Genomic DNA, 22,371 nt, shown 5'->3' on the forward strand with positions numbered 1-22,371 from the left:
CCTAAATCCCAAAGTTTCAGGAAGTTGAGGTTGACTGAGAAGAAAGCTTTCCTAATTCTCTTTTTTCCCTATATGGTCTGTGACAGAGAACTCAGAGAGTTCTCAGAAAGACAACATGGCATAGTGGGTTGGTGGGGGGGAGTGCCAGACTTGGAGTCAAGAAGTCAAATCCCAATCCCAACATGTACAAACTGTGAGATCTGGACAAATCATTTAATTTCTCTTGCCTCAGTTTCCTCACCTGTCAAAGAGAAATAATATTACCTATAGTATCTAATTCACAGGGCTGTAATAGGCCTCAAATGAGATAATAATATATGTAGAACACATTGCAAATTGGAAGTTATATAGATAAGCAGATATACACACACATAGATGCATACATACATTGATATACACATGTGTTTTAGGGAAGAAGGTTAGGATTAGGTCTAATAGGTCTTTATTATAAAGCACTTCCAGTGAGACAACTTATTTTACCAGTAATGATTAGCACCTGCTCTAAAACTTAGAGTCTTAGAGAGAATTTGCTTGAAGTACCAAGAAGTCAAGTGACTTGACCAAGGTCATATAGTCTGTATGTAAGCAAAATCAGGACTTGAACCCAGGTCTTCCTGACTGTGAGGATAGTTTCCTATCCATAATGGCACCACATTATGCTGTCTCTCTGGATTATTATGATAAAGAAAAATCAATTTCCACTTCCTTCTTCCACCTACTCCTCTCCCTTCACAGCTACTATCTCCTATAATTCTTCCGCTTTTCTTGAAAAAGGAAAACGAGGAGGGAAAACTTTGAAGGCAGGACATCAGAGATACTTATGGGACATATTATTATTTCCTCTCTCCTCTCTAACCTGGACCTCAGCTTGCACAGAACGCACAGTGACCAGCCCCCACTATACTCCTTTCCTGACTTTCCATAGGCCTATTCACCTAGCCCAGGTCTGTCAGTAAAAAGCCAGACAGCTGATCATCAAGGCTACCCACTGCCCCACTAAGTGAATATGCTCCACTGCCCAAGCCCACTATCAAACCGTGTCCTGAAGCAAACCATCTCTGAGGCTGCACATCAAGCCTCACTGGCTCAGGCTGCTACTGCCAGATCTTATGCAACCAAAAAATGCAGAGCAGGGAGCAGAGACACTCCAGAGAAGCAGCCACAAACCAGAGGCATAGAGAGCACAGAGGCAGAACCAGACAGATAGATGCCTCGAGGAACCTGTCACCACCCAAGGTCCCTTCTAAGAACAGCTCCAGCCCTGTGGGCACATTCATTGCATCTTAATTTATGAGTCTGTTTGGTCAATAGCATCACTCCTGGGGAAGGGGCTGGAAGGAGGGGAAGAGAGGGCAGTCGGGAAACAGGAGGCCACACTACTCCTTCTTTGTGCCAATCTGCCAAGTCTGTTCAATAATAGGAGGACCCTGAGAAGCATCCCTTGCATACCTTCCAGGTGAAGAAAAATGCTATCTGAGGAGTGAGGAACCACATTCCGGGACCTCCAGAGAAGTGTATATAGCCTCCCTCACTATAGAAGGGAAATATTCAGAATGTCTCAATTAAAATCTTCTTGCTGTAGTTTAAGCCCCGGGATCTCAGTGCCACTAGAAGGGCTGCACACTCGCAGGTCATCTACTCTAACCTCTACCTGGGCATGAGTTTGCCTCTACAACATCCCCACCAAGTGGCCATCTGGTATCCAAGGTATGAAGAACTCACTACCTCCCCCCACCCCCTAGACAACCCAATCATAGAATCTCTGAGGAGGAAGTCTCTACCCAAAACATGAGTTCCTTCTCTATAATACATCGAGTTAAGTAGTCATCCATCTTCTGCTTCATTTCAACCTATCATATGGGAAACTCACTAGGAGTCTTACAAATCAACCCATTGAACTCTTGCACAGTTCCAACAGGTAGGAAATGTTTCCTGATATTAAGTCAAGATGGGTCTCCCATCAGCCTCTAAGGACAAACCAAACACATCTGGTTTTTTTTCTCTACACAATCATTCAAATTCTCAGAAGATAGAAATCATGTTTCTACTGTCTTTTTTTCCTCCAGTCTAAAGGCCTATAGGTCAGAGGTCATTTTATGATCAGTGGGGAAAGAGATAGAACATAAAAAATGTGAATTTTTCAAGGAAGGAGTGCTTGTTCGCTTTCCCAAGATGCTTTATTTAAACTTTGTTTTTCCCCCATAGCAACACTTCATACATGTTTAATAAATGTCTATTGAGTAAAAAGATAATGAAAGGTCCACAGTCCACATGAAAGATCTTGTCAAAAAAAGCAGGAAGATTTTCTCTGTCAAGCCCCATGACATTGTTGAAAAGAAAAAAAATCAAATCAAAGATTATCATTTAATCACTTAAGAAACCATGGAATCCATTCTCCTGTCTCTATCTCCTAAGCCAAATCAAACAAGAAAATCTGGCCCATACTTAGAATTCAGGACCCTTCAAAAACAGATTGAGCTATGGTCTCCTGTACTATCATTTACCCACATCCTTTACTCATGTCCTCCTAACCTCTAAAATGAATTTAATCCTTCTCTTCTCCTAATACTATTCTTCTGTCTAGGCCCAGATCAAATCTTGCTTCTTCAAAATGACCATAGCTTGTTTTTTGTTTGTTTGAATGTTTTTGTTTTTGTTTTTTAAGGAACAATAACTGTGCAAGTAGGATATTGCACATCATTTTTGTAAAAATTATATTAACTTAACTAGCTAATCTATAACTTTTAATTTAATATGGGAAGAGCCAATTGGGAGGTTCCCCCTCCTCCACTGCCTCCCAGACTGAGAGAAATGAGATTAGGAAGCCTATTTCGACTTAAGCAAATACCAGGGTTTATTGAGGGGAATAAACTTAGGGAAAAAGACAGAAAAATACCATCTGACTGCATTATATTTTTATTTTTTTGTTTGTTTTTTTGCAGGGCAATGGGGGGTTAAGTGACTTGCCCAGGGTCACACAGCTAGTCAAGTGTCTGAGGCCAGATTCAAATTCAGGTCTTCCTGAATCCAAGGCCAGTGCTTTATCCACTGCACCACCTAGCTGCCCCCCCACACACACACACCTGACTGCATTTTAACTTTCTCCCTGATGCCTGCACATCTCTCACCTGTGTCTGGTTGGTCCGCTGCTATAGCCACACCTCACTCTAGTCTCTCCTTCAGTCCTCTGCAACTGCCCCCTTTCTCAGTCTTGCCTTTCACTACTCCGCTCCTTTCTCTGTCTCTCTCTATAGCATCCCACCAGCGTCTCCTTTCTCTCTAGCTGTCCTGCTTCTTCTCCTATGGCACCTGCTTTCACTACAGACAGAACACCCCACCAGTGTCTCTACTGCCCCAGGCTATATATGCCTTCTCTCCCCTCAAATCTCAGGCCAGGCATGTCCACGGGCACCAAGGTAATTCGCTGGCACCCCCAGGGCAGGTGTCCAAGGCTGGCAGGGGCACAATGCCCCCATGCCAGGCACTCCTGAAGCCAGGGGCTGGGTGGAGGAAGCTGAGGCATTCCTGAGGCCCTTTGTGCACCTCCTAGCTGAGCAGGGTGTGAGTGCTCAAGGGTGCTCAAGGCGGTTTTGGGGAGAGCAGTAGCACTGGGGGAGAGGCAACCCATTTGGGGTGCTGGAGACTAATTTTAGCGCTTACATTTTGTACGTGTATGCTCTGTCTACCCCCCTTACTATACTGTAAGTGTCTTGATATAGAGACAATGTCTTATAAAGTAAAAAAAAAAAAAATTCTGCAGCACCTAGAACAGAAAAAGTGTTCCACAACTATTTGCTGATTTTTAAAGATTCTATATCCCCTCAGTTGTCCCCTGAAAGGTTAAACTCATTGAAAGCAATATGTTGAATGCATAATTTAATTCCTTCCTACTGTAGTTTAAACCAAAGACTCTCAGAACTGGAGGGGCTAGAATCTGTTATAGGTCATTTACTCCAATTCTGAATAGGAATATTTCTTCTACAGTATTTGCCCACACATACATATACCTTGGTGGTCATTTGGCTTTTATTAGAAACCTCTAGTGATAAAGAACTCACAATTTCCCAAGAATCCCATTCCATTTTAATGGAACTCACCATCTCCTAAGGTAGTCAGTCCATTGTGCTTTTGAACAGTTCCAACTATTGCAACATTCCTGACAGCAAGCCAAAATCTGCTTCCCTGTAGTTTCCAGCCATTAATCCTAGGCCTGTCCTCTGGGGCTATGCAAAACAGCAATTCTTCTATTGTTTCTATTAATTCTTCTACCCTTAAATTCTTGAAAGATAGAGATCATGCCTCAACTGCCTTCTCCAGTGAAATAGCCTATTGCAATTTGGACACTCTAAGCCGAAGGCAAGAATTCTAATTGCTAGGAAAATTGTCATCATATCCAGTCTTCACATTCCCTGTATTTTCATTCCTCTTTACATCTACTCAGTGTTCTGACCCCCTGAAATACCTTCGACCAAGCTGTCTTACTTCTTCGAGGCCTCATTTAAGGCCTTCTCTGACCACGCCTGCCAGGCAAAATGATCTCTCCTTCCTTCCTCTGGATTCCTCCAGTTGCCACCTATTCAGCATTTCTCACAAACTGCCTTTAGTCATCCCCTCCATGTGTGTCTACCTTGTCTCCCCAACTAGGCCAAGAGAAAATAGGTCTTCTCCATTCCTGAATTTCTCACACATATGGCCCAGAAAACCGAGAAAATGGGCACGAAGGAAGAACTCTATACATATTTGCTGATTGACTGATTACATGCATGAGGACTGAGGACATGGAAAGCCAAATAGTGTTCTACACCAGGAAGATTTAATTCAGGGCTGAGAATAAGGCTGACATCATTCACCCAGACCCCGACTCAGACTGTTTTTACAGCATGTGTATATACACATGCATGCAAACACACATATACTTTGGATTTTTTTTAATTAGCATTTCATATCCCCAATTCCCCATAACTCCCTCCAGAACATAAGATTCCCCTAGAACAGTCCTTTTTCCTTCCTCAAGCTTCCCTGCCTTCTTCTGGCAGAAGCATGGATAGTGTTCTCCATTCTGAGTTCTGCTCTCCAGGATGTCCCTTTTGGCTCAGTCTTTGTTTTCCATGATGGCCAGCCCTACTCATCTGCATTCAATTATTCACTCACCTACAGCCAGGCTAGTCAGTGAGTCATTTCACACTGCCCAGTCCTTCCCTTTATCCTTACCTCACTCCTGCTATACCTGTAGTCCATACATCCTGTGACTTACTCCACAGGAAACTGTGACTTCACCAAATTCAATCAAAATTGCCTGTAAGGGACCAAGAGATGCCCCTAGAAGGTTTTCAATATCTCAGCTTGAGGACAACTGGCTTTCCTATGGGGGCTGGTCCTTAGTGGGTACCCTGGAACTCAATTATGTCATAGGCAATATGAAAGGGCTGCGATACATGATTGCTAAAGTCTCTCCCAGCTCTGCCATTCTCAGACTTACTCAGTTTCCTTCTTCTCATACCCTCATCTCCTCTCTTCTCACTTCCCTCTCCCTGCAATCATATTCCATAGGACTTCAAATGAATCACTCAGTCAATAAGCATTTAATAAGTGTCTTTAAGGTATCAGCCACTGTGCTAGACAATGGAAGTACAGTACCAAAAATGAAACAATTGCTTACATACTAATGGGAAAACAATTACATACAACATGTATATGTATATATAGCATAACCATAAAATTAATCAATACAAATATATGCAACATAGTTCAATTCAAGGTAGTTTAGGAGGGAGGGCACTAGCAGTTGGGGTGGGGGGACCAGCAAAAGTTTCATGCCAAAGATGAGGCCTGAGCCACATCTTAAAAGATGAGAGGGGTTCTTATGGTCAGAGGTGACACCCATAGACAATGTGGAACCCCACTGGACATACTGAGAGCAAAGGAGCTTGTTGACCTTTGCTTTTGTCCTAGAATGCAAGCTAGGCGCCATGCTAGGCACATCATAAACTGGTATTCAATATAAATTTGTCAATTTCATGAATTCTTGTCTTTCCAACTAATTCCCTACTAAGACCATGACTAAATCACAACCTCTTTCTCTGATTCCTAGTACTCAAAATGAGAAACTAAAAAGACTACACAGTGTAATAGAAAGAGCATTAACTATAAAGGCAAAGGACCTGGAGGGACAAGGGAAAAAACTTAGACTATAATCAATGCACCTGAGTTCAAATCCTGCCTTGGATGATTAATAGTTGTATAACCTTGGTTGAATCACTTATCCTCCTTGGGCATCAGTTTCCTTATGTGTAAAATCAAGGGGTTGGACTGGATGGCCCCTAAAGGTCTTTCTAGATATACAACTCTGCCTTCTGGGTTCAATTTTAGTCTCTGTTACTTTTTTATGACTTCCTTGTTAGTTAGATAGAGTCTTCTACTTTGAGTCAGGAAGACCTGGATTCAATGTCATCTCTGACATTGACTAGCTGTGTCACCAAAGACAAGTAACTTAGCTTCTCTTGGTTCCAGGTTCCTCATATGAAAAATAGAGATAATAAGGACTAACTCTTAGAATGGTTGTGAGGTTCAAAGGAGATATTTCCAAAGCAATTTACAAATCTTTTTTATAAGTATTGGAGATGATGGTGATGGTGGTGATGACAGCGATGATGATGAAGATGAAGATGAAGATGAAGATGAAGATGAAGATGATGAAGAAGAAAGATGGTGATGGTGGTGGTGATCCAATTTGATGATGGTGATGGTGGTGGTGGTGGTGGTGGTGATCCAATTTGATGATGGTGGTGGTGGTGATGACAACGGCGAGTATCTCTCCAAGGTTCAATGAAGAAGGAAGAAGAGGAAGATGGTGGGGGGGGGGGGAATAATGAGCTGATGCAGAGCTATGTTCATCTATTTTTTTTTTATGTTTGCTAGCATCCTGTGTATATTTCTTTTTTTTTTACATATAAGGTATTTTATTTTTTCCATTACATGTAAAGATAGTTCTCAACTTTTGTTTATACAAGCTTTACAATTTCAGATTTTTCTCCCTCCCTCCCCTCCCTCCCCCCTCCCCTAGACAGCAGGTAATCTGATATAGGTTATATCTATCTATCTATACATATATATATATACACATATATATATATATATATATATATATCCATAATAGCTATGTTCATCTATTGACCAAATACATGACTTTAGGGTGCTTTACAATCGCCACATTGGTGAGAAGAGGTAAAACTAGAGCCCAGAGATAGATTTCAGGTACTTTCTACTGCTAAACCTGCATCTTCCCCTACCTTCCTCAGTAGGGAAAATCAGGGAAATGAGTATAGCAATTCCCCACCCTCAATCCACTCAATACCTTTCTCCTCTCATCCCCTAGTGCTCTCATTATGTTGGGGGGAGGTGGCTCTTGCTCAGAAAGATTCTGAAATCCTAAACTAGGTATTCACTAAGGTCCCTCCCAGCCCTAAAATTCTAAGATTATGAATTCCACTTCTCCCTGATTATCACTGCAGTCATCTAACCCATGCTCCTGTCTCCAGAAAGAAAGATACCTAACGTATTAATGGAAAACATCTTTCTCCTGTTCTTAAACATCTTTTTGGAGACTACACAACTTTTTTCAGTAATCATATTCAATTCTTAACAACTCTTGCTGTTGGAAAAAAATTCCCTTATACCTAATCTAAGTCCATCTGTTGCAATTTCTGTCTATTTTCTCTTTTTCTGTCCTTAGTGGAGATGGAGAACATCTGGCCATCATTCTCCAAACAGCATCCCTTCATAAACCTGGACCACTTATTACATCATCTTTCAGCCTGCTCTCCTCTCAGGGTTAGATAATAATTGTTCCTTTTTATCTCTTGTCCTAGATTCCATTTTGCAACCCTTTAATCATGTTTGTGGCATTCCTCCACGCCCAAGTCAAATTCTATGAATCCCCTTATTGTGAGACCCACAACTGAGCATCTTGCTTCTATGGCAAAACCATAGGTTAACAGTGACCTTAGAGATGAACTCTAGTCCAACCCCCTCATTTTAGGAATGAGGAAATTGACATCCAGAAAGATGTAACCTACTTGAGGACAGGAAAAATTTCTTATTTATCTTTGGAACTCCTTCAGTGCAATCAGGAAAATAATTGATACTTAATAAATGTTTGTTGAATTGAATTAAGTAGCTTGTTCAAAATCAGATTTGGAGATTTTTATCTCAAATGCTGGATTCACAAGTATTGAAGCCACCACTAATCTGAATAGATTCTGCAGTCCCAGAAGTGGAAAGGAGGTTAGCCTTATGCAAAAATCACAGTATTATAATCTCTGAGATATGAAAAATATATTTTCCCCTACCCACTTAAACAATAACTATAATTCTACTTAGGGTTTCTTTGATTCCCTTTAAAAATACAGATTCTTTTGGAAGGAGTAACATTTTTCACCAGTCTCAGACATTTATACCTAACTATGAATGTGTATGAATTATTCTCCTAAGTTATGATAAATAGCTAGGGATCAACAACCATTTATTAAGTGGGAGGAAATATGAAGTTGCCAGCATCCAAAAGGAAGAAAGGGAAGAGGAAAGGCATAAGTATTTTTATAGTCCCTACTATGTGCCAGGCACTCTGCTAAGTCCTTTTTTACAAATATTATATCACTTGACTCCCTTTCCTTTGCCCCCTAAGAATAATGTTTTAAATACATAAAATAAAATGTGTACTATTACAAAGGATACCAAGTGTACTGAGATACATTTATCAAAATCTTTTTAAAGTTCATTGATCCCAGGTTAAGAACTCTTGTACTAAAGCCACTCATAGAAAAGATGGTCCTCCTGGTTTCTCGTAATTCTCTGAGTCATAAAGAGTGGTGGTCACACAAAGAATCAGTAGCAATAGGGGAACACTATGTCCCCACCTAGGGCAGCTGTATTGAGTTCTGAGCTTCAGTATAATGGCATTCATTGCCCCAGGTTAGTTATACTTCTCCAATCACTCTAGTAAGAATATGAGCAAGGCTGAGCATAATGACAGTGTGCGCCTATAGATGTATCCCAAGAGAATTTCTAACTTCAGTCACACAACTTAGCAGGTTCGGAAGTGAAGAAAACAAGGTGTCTAAAATTAAGTTGCAATCCCTAAGGTGCGCTGACATGGGAGAGGAGAAACCAGAAGGGAAAAAGGAAGGAGATACAGGCAAATTCCACCATCTCACGTGTGTTCTTATTGCCTTCTGTTTGAGAGAATTTCAGAAACTGGGGGTGTAGGGAAAGGAAGCAAGGAGAGAATTGAAGAGGCAGAGCTGGAATCCCACTGTGAGCAAAGCAAAAATGTGTCAGTTACACTGATATTTACTAATAATTTTCATTACTAAGCTTTCCTAAGTGAAAGATGAAGAAAAGAACCCCTAGTATGGGACTAACTCCAGAGCTTGGCAGCAGCTACCTAGAGATACAACTTTGTCTCCCCAGTGTCCAAAGTTAACTGGAAGCACATTTCTTCCTCTCTGAAAAGAACTTTCAAGGGAATCATCAGGCCAATTCAGACTGTCAAATGGCACCATCCTCTGGGATAACTTGGGAGTTAAGCATTTTGGCAAGTCAGAGAAGGGGAAGAAAGTGGAAAAGGCCTTGCAAGAAAGAAAAAACAGCAGCTATGACAACACAATGCACACAAAAGGTGTTCAACACATTTTTTAAATTTTATTTACCCTAAAGTGCAAAACTAAGTGGAAAATGAAAGACCGTGAGGCTCTTATCTGATGAGAATTAAAAAAAAAAAAACATTTATCATCTCCCAGGCCAGACAGCATAGTTTTCTTTAATAGCCAGACCAGCACAGGATGACAAGTTCACACAACAGGGCACCAAAGAGATTAGTGTGTTGGGGGTGGAAGGGCTTGGCAGGAATGGATAGACAGGAGGGGAAGGGATGCACATTGTGCCAGGTAACTCAGTTGCAGGAGAAAGGAAGGACAAAAATGTTAATGTCACAATGGTTTAAATGAAAGAAATCTCTATGAGTTAATCAGAGTGAATGTTTTGGGGGAGGAAGCCAACTCTAAGGGGTTATACTAACTCTGAGGTCTGACTAGTGTGATTTGCTGCCATGGTAGGTGGAATTACTAGTAACAAATTTAATTTCCTGAATATCAATCAGCTCCTTCATATGACAACAAGCAAGGGGCAAAGGATGTGTGATTAAAGCTTCCAACAGGATCATGGATGTGGGGCTGAGTCCTACGTATCCTGTCCAACCAAGTTGATCCAGCCTTGTTTCATGGGAAAAGCACTAGATTTGAAGTCAGGAGATCTGAGTTTGAACCCATATGTGCTCCATATAATCTATATGACCTTGGAAAGTCCCTTCACTTCCCTGGGGTTCAGTTTACTCTGCTATAAAATGAGGGGGTTGGATCAAATCATCTTTAAGGTCCCTACCAGCTTGAAATCCTATGATTATGGTGCTTTGCACCTCTTGAATTGTTCCACACTTTCTGTTATTCTTTTTTTAGTCTAAAGTTGTTATTTTAAATAATCTGCTCCAATTGAGGAAATACTGAAAAGAAGTAGGGATAAAGGAAGAGGGAGAGAGAAACAGAGAATAGAGAGAGAAAATGAAGGAGGGATAGAGAGGAAAAAAGGAGGGGTGGGGATGGAGATGGAGGGAGAGAGGGAGAGAGAGAAGAGAGAGACACACACAGAGAAAGAGACAGACAGACAGACATGGGGTGGGGGGGAAGAGAGAGAGAGAGAGAGAGAGAGAGAGAAAGAGGAAGGGAGGGGAGGGAGGGATGTGTCCCACTTGTACTTTCCAAATCTCTTTTCTTCTTCCTCTCTGCTTCCCAGTCATCTCCTTCACAATAATGAGTCACCATTTGGGGATTGTTTTTTTTAAATCTTCCCTTTGAATGTTCCCTATCAATCTATCAAATGAGAAATCGATGAACTCGGGGTCAATTCAACACAACCCCCTTCCATTTTCTGTCTCCCATTCCCTGTCTCAGGTACTGCTGTAACTAATGCTTTATCTTCTAGTTTTGTTCCAGTTTTTCCCCAACACCTTAACAAAAATCAAAATACTCCATCAAAATACCAAGATCTGCTCCCTCCAGACCTGTTTCTCCTTTTTGTCCTTTTAGTCTCAAGTGCCAGGTGCAGGTATGCAGTGAATAAAATGTGGTAAGAAGGAGATAGAAGAGATGGTATTGCCCCATCCATCACCCAGTCCTTCATGCCCACTGCAGTCCCCATCTACACAAGTATTTGGTTTTAAGGATTGGCAGGTTTTGTTTTGTTTACAGAATTTTGTTTACAGACAGATAACACGTGCAGAAGAGAGAGCTAGTTGCATCTAGCAGAAGAATCAGGCAGCTGCCTTTTTTTTAAACCAGAATACTTAAGAGCTCCATTAAGAATTATTCATGCCCCCACACAGCTTGTATGGAGAGAGATGGGGAAAGACCTGTTGTCTGAGCTGAAGAAAACAAAGAGGACAAAGCTAGGTGGCATTTGACAGCAGAGGGGAAGAATGTTATCAAAACCTCTGCAGCCTGAGTGCTTTCTGGAGCAGGTGGTCAGAAACTAAAAATTTCCATTTTCAGAATCAGGAAAGAAATAAGAAATGAAGAATATTTATCTGCATCCTCTCAACACTCAAAGGTCAAATGTGGGAATGGAGAGGTCAGAGTATACAAATGAGCTGATGACCCACTTATTACAGTGTCACGTTGGCATGAAGAAAGGAAAGAAAAGGAAGTTAAAGACCAAAATAAAACCCATTCCTACTAAAAAGTTTGCCCTAAGGGGATCTAACTTCCTGGGAAACAAACTTCTCATTTTCATATGGTGTAACTGCAGAGAGAAGAACCACCAAGTTTTTCACAGGACAAAAGGTGAGCCTCAGAGCAAGTTAGGAACTAAGCCATCCATTCAACCCAGAATTCCTCAGTACATTGTTTTGAAGAATTGGTTAAGTGGGGTTTCTAGAGTGTTTTCACCTGAGGGACAGTCTGAGGCAGGATTTCTAGAGTGTTTTCACCTGAGGGACAGTCTGAGGAGGCAACATGGCTGGCTGGTTCCAGCGGAAAACAATTTCCTTGACCATATATACCTGAACAGAGCAACCCAAGAATCATTTCTCAGACACCATCCTTGTTTCTCAAGAGTAGTAAAGTTCTCTGAACCACGTATACCTCCTTTCTCTGACTGGGACATGTCATTCCTCTTATTTATATTAGTGATAATAATAGCTAGATAGCTCTTAAAGGTTTACAAAGCACTTTGCATATTTTATCTCATTAAATCCTCACAATAAATCTGTAAGGTAGGTGCTATCATTATCTCCATTTTGCATGATGACGTTGAGGCTGAAAGAGGTTAGATGACTTGTCCAGGGCTGCGAATCTAGAAAAATTTTGAGGCAGGATTTGAACTCTGATTTTCCTGACTCTAAGTCCAATACTAAAACATTGAAAGAATATGTTTTGCCTTCCCTTGGAGAGGTGAACTAAGACAAGTCTGCAAATGGTTCCAAAACTTGTCAAGTGAAAATCAATTAAGCAATTATTTTTCCCTCCAAGATTGTTTTTATTATTTTGTTGGTTTCTAATGAAGCTGAGTATCTCTCCAAGGTTCTAATGCCCATCAGGTCATACAGGACATCCTGACACCAGTTTTTCTCTGTATAAACCTTCCCAGGGTAAGAAAGCCCTGTCTCTTCACTGAGTAAAATACATTGAGACAATCTGACAGCAGGGTGCAAGGGAAGAGACAGAAGTTTGAGAGGTCTGACACAAGTTGAAGGTCACGGTAGTACCGGGAAGTTGGGCCACCTGGCAGGTGGAGAGACAGATCGAGACAGAAAGAGAGAGACTGAGTAAAAGCATATAATGGAGAATTCAGGCAGATGGTTCAGAACCCAAGGTCCCAGTGGTAATGTACAAAAGAAAGAACCACTTACAAAGTCCCCCCCCCCTTCTACCCCTTACCCAATTAACCTGAATCTACAGTCCAATACCAGCCAGAAGCATTCCAACAGATCTCAGGGAAAGCTCATTTGGCAAGGTGTAAACAAAGGGCTATCACAGAAGTTTCCCAGATCCTCACCTCGTTTTCTTCCCAACAAAAGGCTCGGATTTCAAACCTAGATCACCTTTCTTCTCATAAACTTTTCTCTTCTTCCTGCATTTCCCTTGGGGGATTTGAACTAAAAACCACAGAGATGCAAAAGCCACAAGTAAACCCCCGTAGTGGGGCAGGTTAGCTACCTTTTTTCCGTGGAGCTGAAGGGGCTGGTGCCCAGAGGTTCGACGAGCAGCGGTGAAGGATGCTGTCAGGATGGAAGCACGCCGACGATTACGGCTTTTCCTCTCCCTGCGACCAGATCTTTCAGCAGCTCAGACCAACTGTGCTAGAAATTCACTTAGCAATTATCTGCTGGCATCCAAGCCCCGCCCCCCGCTCTTCTCATTGGCTCTCTGGTTCCGGGCAGGTCCGCATTGGCTTTGGCCGGTCTCACTCACTGCTTTGGCTCCTACTATTATCTAAGCCATCAAAGGATATAATTCCATGTTCCATTGACAACCTGTAAGGCTCTCCTCCTGGCTGGGCTGGGGAGGAGCAGGACTGGGAGGCTGAGGGGGAGAGAAATGGAGTTATCAGCTAATCAGGCTCCCCCCTCGCCCCCCAGCATTTTAACTTCCCCAAAAGAGAGTCCGTAGCAACAATCCTCTGGCCTTGTCAGTTTTTTTTCTTCCCCTAAATGGTAAATATTTCTGAGAGCAATGTGAGCCCTCAGACTATGGGCAACCTGAAGGGGCGAGACAGAAGTAAAGAGGGTCTGGACGAAGGAATCTAGGGATTTCCTTTCCGAGTCCACACCCCCTGTTGTGTGAAGGTCATTTAGGTGACTGCGAGGACATTTTAAGCATTTTAATTGGGGTGTGGGCTCGACAATATGCTTGCCCATCCCCCACAATACTGCACCAGATAGGCAGCTTGGTGTAGTGGTAAGCGTAATGGTTCTGGAGTCTGGAAATGATCGAGTTCAAGCCTAGCTCTCACAATTACTAGCTGCATGACCATAAACAAGCCGTTCCACCCCAAGCCTCAGTTTCCTCATCGTTAAGATGAAAGTAGCAATACTTATGCCACCTACTGAGGTTTAGGGAAAGGGCTTTCTAAGCCTGAAAGTGTTGCATAAATATAGGATTTCCCCCAAAAAAAATATCTTCGGGCAGTTTTAAGCTCTAATAACTTAAAACTGCCCTAAGAGTTTTGGAACACCCTGTATATGAATTGCACCTCCTTCCAGGGAGGGTCAGGCTGGTTATAAAATAAAAGGGTATCTTCCTGATGGTCTTTCTACAAAGAGAAAATATGAGATTTGCTCCTACTCTCCTGTCCTCTTTCCAGTGATATTGGAATGGACGGGAATCTGAGCTCTATTTCTCCACAGGTCCTCATTTTTTTTTTTTGTTAATCTGACCTGACTATAATGTGGGACTTAGACATTGTCCTCTCAATAGGACAAGTCCCTCTCCCAGTCTCAAATCCTTTTATAAAATGAAAGAGTCATACTAGGGGCAACGAAGGTTAAGTGACTTGCCCAGGGTCACACAGCTCAAAGTGTCTGAGGACTGATTTGAACTCAGGTCCTCCTGAATCCAGGGCAGGTGCTTTATCCACTGCTCCACCTAGCTGCCTTGTCATACTAGGATGATGACTCCTAAGGTCTCTTTCAAATCTCTGTGTTTGATGGCCACATGCTTTCTTGCACCTTTCGAAAATTGGGGTTTTATAAAACTGAGAATGTATTTAGTACCAGTCTTTTATCCATGATATACTTAAGCTCATTTTGAAAGGACCTTTTAGCTTCTGACTTTAAAAGATTTCCCTCTGGAGTGGCAGGGTTCTTTGAGAAGGAAGAGAGGGCAAATGTTTAAAGCCCCTGTATTAATCCATTCATTAGGAAACAGTTATGAAGCATCTGCTTTATAGAATGGCCTATTTGGGTAGAAACATTCCCTTTTTCAATTGGTCTTTGCACTCTTCTTTGCCCAGCTGAATCCTAAATATTCTCCAAGACCTAGATCCAGCCTTATCTCCTGCTGGATGCCAACCCCAGCCTCTCTTCTCTGAAATCCTATAACACTAAGTGCGTGAACCTCTCATTTAGTACTTGGGATTGTTTATTGTGCTGCTAGCTATCTTCTTATATGTATATATTTGTCTCCTGCAAAATCCTATTTCAATGCTTCCTAGCAGTGTGGTAGAGACCCTGGTTCTGGATAGCTACGCCAACTTAAGCAGCTCCTATCAAGTAGTAAAACCTTCAAGTACAAGACAACACAGCACTGTTTATCATCCAAGGGTCAGCCTAGCTAATAATAACAGCCGACATTTATACAGTGCCCTAAACTTTTTTTCAAAGTGCTTCCCATACATCATCTATTTGATCTTCACAATAGAAGTAGTTAGGGTAGGTATCATCACTCCCCTTTTCCAGATGAGGAGACTAAGGGTCAGAGATGTCAAATGTTTTGCCCAAGTTTACTCAATTAATAAATATTAGCACTGAGATTCAAATTCAGTTCCTTTTACTATAGTGGCAGTGTTCTTCACATCTTTAGAAAGGCTCATCACTGAACTGTTGACTACTAAGCAATGATTTTTTTTTTTTTTTTAGTGAGGCAATTGGGGTTAAGTGACTTGCCCAGGGTCACACAGCTAGTAAGTATAAGTGTCTGAGGCCGGATTTGAACTCAGGTACTCCTGATTCCAGGGCCGGTGCTCTATCCACTGCACCATCTAGCTGCCCCCAATGATTTTATTCAAATTAATTTTTGTCACTGTATCTCAACACACCATCTATCAAGTTGTGAAGAGGTTTTGGGCTATGTTGGTGGAAGTATTCCCACATTGAAATTATTGATACATTTCTTATTTTCCCAACCAGATTATAAAATTCTTGGGGATAGAGACTAGATCTCATACTTTTTTGGGTCCTTTGTAAACTAAAAAAAAAAAAAACCTAGTAACAGTATTAATAGGAAGAGAGAGAGGAGGAAGAGAAGGAAGAGGCAAAGGTTATATCCTAATAAAATTTTATTTACAAAAAGCAGCAGTTGTATCCACTTATACAACAGAACATAGAAAAATGAATATAGAGAAATAATGTTAGGATAGTGATTTGTCCCTGGACGTTTTCTATCTTAACACCTCAAAAAGATAAGAACAAAATCACAACAATACTAATAACAATGACAACTGTAATCTTGAAAGAAAGATTAAATATAAAGAAAAGTTGTCCTTAAGGACACCAGGTTTGTTGATTGATGCAGATTAGGTAATAAAGTAGAAATTCTGCAACATAAATCACTTCAAGTCACAAAAAATTATCATCTAGGGATCTACAAAGACATGTTTAGGTGGTTAAAATTATGTTCCAGAAGTTATCTATCTTTTTTGCACACTAACAAATGACAATCCATCCCTCCCTAAAATATATGGAGAGAGAGAGAGAGAGAGAGAGAGAGAGAGAGAGAGAGAGAGAGAGAGAGAGATCAAAAGGAATATAGATGGTTAGATGGATGATGGATAGACAGATGGACAGATGGACGGATGGATGGATAGATAGATAGATAGATAGATAGATAGATAGATAGATAGATAGATAGATAGATAGATAGATAGATAGATAGATAGATGGATAATAGATGAATTAAAAACTTGCCTAGTGTTTAAACTATACTGGAACTAAAGGTTCATTACAGATAGAACTGCTGCCCACGACTCCCTACATTGATCAGTAAGAATTTTTTAACAATATTTCAATAGATGTTGCCATACTAATTATTCAAAATCTCTAAACTACATGGAATGAAGAGCTTTTCAGATATAGAGATCTAATAGAAGAAATTACAATAATGTAAGAACAGGATAAAGTATATGTCATTCCTCATTCCCTTTTCTAATGGACCTATCCCAAAGATGCTTTCAGTGAGCCTACAAAAGATGAATATATATATATATATTCCTGTTCAGTTACAAAAAGCAGTGGTATCCACCAGTGTGGGAATCCACAAATATTAAATATAAAAGAAAAATAACCAATTAGTAGACCACTCTCTAAGACTGTAGGTGACAAAGCAGATGCCAATGTGCACTGATGGATGGGGTTTCTTCACCAGGTACTCCCTATACTAGTAAAGTTACAAGTTGAGTCCAAAATAAAAATAGAATAGAAACTTGGTCTTGGACCGTTTCTATCTGATACCCATTAAAATATGGTTATGGTGGTAGTAGTAGGGGGGAGGGATGATGATAAATTGTCCTGACTATAAGGAATTCCTAGCTAGAAAATTCCCTCCCTCAATGCAGATCTATAACTTATAAAGCTTTAGGAAATTTCCTGAGGAAAGAAGAGGTTAAATGACTCACCCTGGATCTCACAGCTAGTACCTGTCAGAGGTACTTGTTGAACCTAGTTTTTCCTGACTCTGAGGCTAGTTCTCTATTATTCCTTGCTGCCTCTAATAATAACTGACATTAATCTACCACTTTAGAGTGCACAGTGTGTTATATACTTTATCTCATTTGAACTTTAGAACAACCCTCTGGAGTAAGTATCATAGGTGTTTTATTGTCATCATGATTGGGCAATTGAATCTTTGGAGAGCTAGAGCAAGCCTACAGAAGTTGAGTGTGTATATGTGTGTGTATTCATAAACATATACCTATACATACACATGTATTATACTATACATGTACATGCACACATACACCAATGTTCCTGTTTCATATACATATATATGCATACCATATATACCATATACCTATATACCATATGTACCATATACACCATATACATACACACACATGCCAATGTTAATGTTCAGTCACAAAAAGCAGTGGTATCCACCAGCACAGTCCCTGGCCAAGTAGCTGCTAAATGTCAGAGGGGAGATCCTAGCCCAGATTTTCTTATCTCTAAATCTCTCCCCTACACTGCACTGTAAATTGCAATATGAAGTGTGACTTTGAGCCTGATAGAAACATCGTTCAACTGAGGATCCTCAGGAGCTTTTTTTGGTACAGTAGAAACAATGCCAGTCTGAGCTTTGGGGCTGGGGCACCATGAAGTACTCATAGCCAGAGAAAGTCCCTTCATTATCCCCACGGCCTCTGTTCCCCTTCTGGAAAATAAGCCCTGCCACTTCATGGGTCTCATTTCCTTATAATACGGAGAAGAAAGAAAAGACTAGAATGTGGGCTGTTCTTTCTACATACACAGTGGACAAACATAACCATCCCTAACTAAATAGCTGTCCAGATGACCGCTGAACTGTCTCTTTCACTTCTGCCTCTAAGGGACAGCAAATTTCCTAATATTCTATCTTCAGCTCCCTCCCTCTGGCATCCCTCAGAAAGGAAGAAGAAAACAAAGTTAACCTGAACTCCTACGGAAGACACAATTGTTCCCAAAAGAAAGGAAGTACTTTTCTAAATGAGCCAATCTTTGGATTGGTTTTTATCTTCTGAGATTAGAAAAGGAGAGAGAGCTGCAAACAGTTGTTTATGCCAGTGCCTTTTTAAATTGCCTGGTCATAAAGTATTCTCTTTGAGAGAAGGATCATCCTTTTGTGTCCCATAGATCAATTGCTTAATTCTGAGAGTTAGAGAATGCATATTAAGTACCCAGGTTCCACTGGCACTTGCATTTGTATTAAATATCAGCTCCATACAATTTAAATTCATTGGGGTATGAAATGCATTTCACCAGATTCCATTCTGTGGGCAGTGCTCTGGTGAAGGAGTTCATTTTGATTAAATGGTTTTGCTGCATTCTTCATCTGAGGAGCTTTTGGGGGGCAGGAGGAGGAAAAGAGGGTCGTGTTCTGAGTAATGGAAAAAAAGCTGTTTCCTTATTAAAACACAAATTGAATATCAGCGGAGTAAAGCGTTGCCTTTTGCACAGGTAACCCCTTGTTCCATACAGTAGATCATGCTGACATGTGGCAAGGAGGTGCAGAAGGCCAGACTGTCTGGCTTAAAATGCTTTCTCAGCCATCACTTGCTCATGCCAAATTCTGCCTCTGAAAGAGAGGAGAGGAGAAAACCTCGAGGAAATACCAAGAAAGGAGGAATAGTGAATATGCTTGGTGGATTAGGGTGGTCAGGAGATGAGATGAGATGAGTTGGGGAAATAAAGGATGATTTTTCAACTCCACACCTGTACACTCCCCATAATGTCTACAGGGTAAAGATCGTATTAGCAACATTCCTAGGAACAAGTGTTGGATGACCAAAGGATGGTTTCAGAGACTCCCACCAAAGTGTGGCTGCTTACAGCAATTCTTTCTGGCTGTGGAAATTCACGAAATGGAAATGTGTCCTCTTCTCACCCAAACTCAAAAAAAAAAAAAAAAAGGCTTTTGCATCTGTGGTCTCAAACATGCATGCACAGTGGACAGAACAGCTGGGGATCCTGGGTGCAGGCATGGTTGCCAGTCACAGTGGGCCTTCATTAATTATTACATGGATTATTTATGGGCCTTCGGAGTCGGGTATTAAAATAGACATGGCTGCATGAGGCACAGAAGCAGTAGAGAGGCATGCAATTGTTTTGTAGCATCATAGGCTTTTAGAGCTGAGAGTAGTAGGGACCTTGGAAATTATTTTCTAGTCCAATCCCCCTCATTTTATAAATAAAGGAAATGAGGTCCAGAGAAGGACAGCAACTTACACAAAGACCCTTAGCTCATTAGTGACAGAGACAAGCTTAAAGCCTCACATCTCCTGATTCCTAGTCTGCTGCCCTATGAATAACACCACAGTCTCTACGAGGTAAAGACAGGACATTTGATATCACTCATTATTATCTACTGTAGTGGAAAGGAAAAGCAGATAACTGGGAGGCATTCCTTTGCAGCTTACCCTCCTCAATTATGTTTTGCTGGGGTTAAGCTCTTTATTATAAATATAGAGCTGTAAACTGTCACTGGATTTTGCTCCACAAGCAGCATAATGTCCAATGATGTACTGATTAACGAGGAGATAATAAATGGAATTGGGAAGACTAATATGCCCTTGTTGAGGCTGGCAGAAAGAGTGTGGCATTGAGCACTGGACCAAAATAAATAGTCATGAAAAAACCAAGCCTGCCTAAAGCCCTCCAAACTTTGAGACCTATACAGCTTTTATTGCACAGGACATGATTTCGTTTCTCCTAAATAGATTGTAAACTCCCTGAGGTCAGGACTCATGTCTTATTCTCCTTTGTACCCCTGCAATACCCCCCAAAATATTCACAGCTCATATTTCTATAGCTCTTTACAGTTTACAAGGCATTTTTTTTCTCACGACAAACCTATTAGACAGTTTGTGCATGTAAATATTATTACCCCTCTGAGGAGCTTCTTAGATTTACCACATTCCTTAAAGGCTTTGGAATCAGGGAGACTGTCCCCAAGGAAGAAACAATAAGTGTGCAGCATAGGGATATTTCTTAGGATGGGTGAGTAGATAGATAGAGAATTCATTAAGTGCTTACTATGTGCTAGACATTTTGCTCAGCTCTAGGAATACAAATGAAAGCAGGCAAAATAGTTCCTACCTTCAATGGGCTTACATTTTAATGGTGAGAAGATGACACATAAAAGGGACTTGGGGGAGGGGGATCCCAAGGAGTCCTATGGAGGTCAAAAAGCAAGCTGGATAAAGCCAAAGCAGCTTCATCAAAACCTAATGTCATCCTGTGGTGGTTCATAGGCAGTAGGTGGCACAGTAGTTAGAGCACTGGGCCTGGAGTCAGAAAGACCTGGGTTCAAGTACAGTCTCAGAGATTTACTGTTGGAACCTGGAGAAGCCATTTAACCTCTGTTTGCTTCAATTTTCTCAATTGTCAAATGGGAGTAATAGTAGCACCCACCTCCCAGGGTGGTTGTGAGGATCAAATGAAATCATATTTGTAAAGCACTTAGCACAGTGCTGGCCCATCATGAGTGATTAATCAATATTAATTTCCTTCTCTTCCCTTCCACTTTCCATGATCCCAGTACAATTTTCTACTGAGGAAAGAGATAGGGGCAAATTTTGAAAAGACACACTGGGGATGATGGTAGGAGAGAGAACAAAGGATGAGGGTGGCATGTTGCATTCCATCAGGCTTCTTTTGGACATAGGATACTAATGCAGCTCCAGCAGGCTCCACCACTCCTATTGATGCCTGGCTTGGGACAACAACCTGAGACTGTATCCATTCCCAATTGGAGAAACAGAGGCAGATTCCTGAACTCTCATCAATCCCTGAAATGAATTACAAGGTGATCCAGATATCTAGAGATAGTATTTTTCATATCATCCAATGGACTGCACCCAAGGTACGGTATCCTACTCCCTTGGAGCCCTGGACCTAAAGGGTCAGGAATGGGCTGGGCTCACAAGTTTCTATCCCTTTGGAGAAGGGTAGGGTGGTTTAATGGTTTGGTCCAAGTCACAGGCATTCCAAGTGTTTGCTATGAATGTGTTTTCCTGATTCTACCCTGCTTTTCTTTTTGTAAGGAAATGATTTATTTTTATCACTGCCATGCCATGTAATTGAAAGTCAAATAGCTTGATCTTTTGAGAAAGAAGTTCAGAGGAATTGGGAGCTTTTGAGGATTCATTTGAGTAGATTTACCCAGAATCTAGTCTTAGCAGTATAGAAGTCATGGCTGGAGAGTATCACCAAGTCCCATTTTATACATAAGGAACACGGGGCTCAGAAAAGTATACTGACTTGTCCAAGGTCACAATCTAGTTAATAGAATTCCTATCTAGGTCTTCCAAGTCCCAGTCTGGGGCTTTTTCTCCCCACCATACCTCACACACTATTGAGCTCATAGTAGGTACTAGAAAATGCTGGCTTCTTACTTAAACAACAGACAGCCAAGAAACTGCTGACAGATCAGCCTGGAATATAGCTAGAAGGAATGAAACAAACGATTTTTTTTTCAAATAAACCTTTTAAGCTGGCATCACCGATAGCAACAGGCACTCCACATAATGGCTGTACATGCTAATCAAAGGGTAATCTTCATGTGTACACAGTGTGGAAAATACTGTTGGTCCCACAAATTGGCCTTTTCAGCTACACCCACACATGCAAATCATAATCACCATCAGAAGCATCATTTTTGGAAAACAAAGGACAAGCATAATCTCTGTGTATGTGAAAATGAGGGAGCATTCCCTCAACACCCACCCAGTAACTGCAGAGAAATAGTATGATGTGCTAGAATGAGCCCCGGACTAAAGAGGGGTGGGGGAGAAAGAAGGAGGCAGGACGGGAAAAATGAGAATTCTAATGCTGACTTTGCCACTGATTAGTCT

At 41.1% G+C, this 22,371-nt stretch overlaps 1 protein-coding gene across 3 annotated transcripts in view; it reads right to left on the reverse strand.

Annotated features, from left to right (window-relative positions):
- The window catches only part of ZMAT4 (zinc finger matrin-type 4), a 729,909-nt gene extending 716,515 nt beyond the window's left edge, over positions 1 to 13,394 (reverse strand). For all 3 annotated transcript variants that reach the window (XM_043989058.1, XM_043989056.1, XM_043989057.1), the window contains exon 1: positions 13,266 to 13,394. The gene's annotated coding sequence lies outside the window, so the exon portion shown is untranslated. The remainder of the gene's footprint in view (positions 1 to 13,265) is intronic.
- Between the last annotated feature and the right edge of the window lie 8,977 nt (positions 13,395 to 22,371).

This window comes from Dromiciops gliroides, chromosome 2 (assembly GCF_019393635.1).
Source record: "Dromiciops gliroides isolate mDroGli1 chromosome 2, mDroGli1.pri, whole genome shotgun sequence".
Taxonomy (NCBI): Eukaryota; Metazoa; Chordata; class Mammalia; order Microbiotheria; family Microbiotheriidae; genus Dromiciops; species Dromiciops gliroides.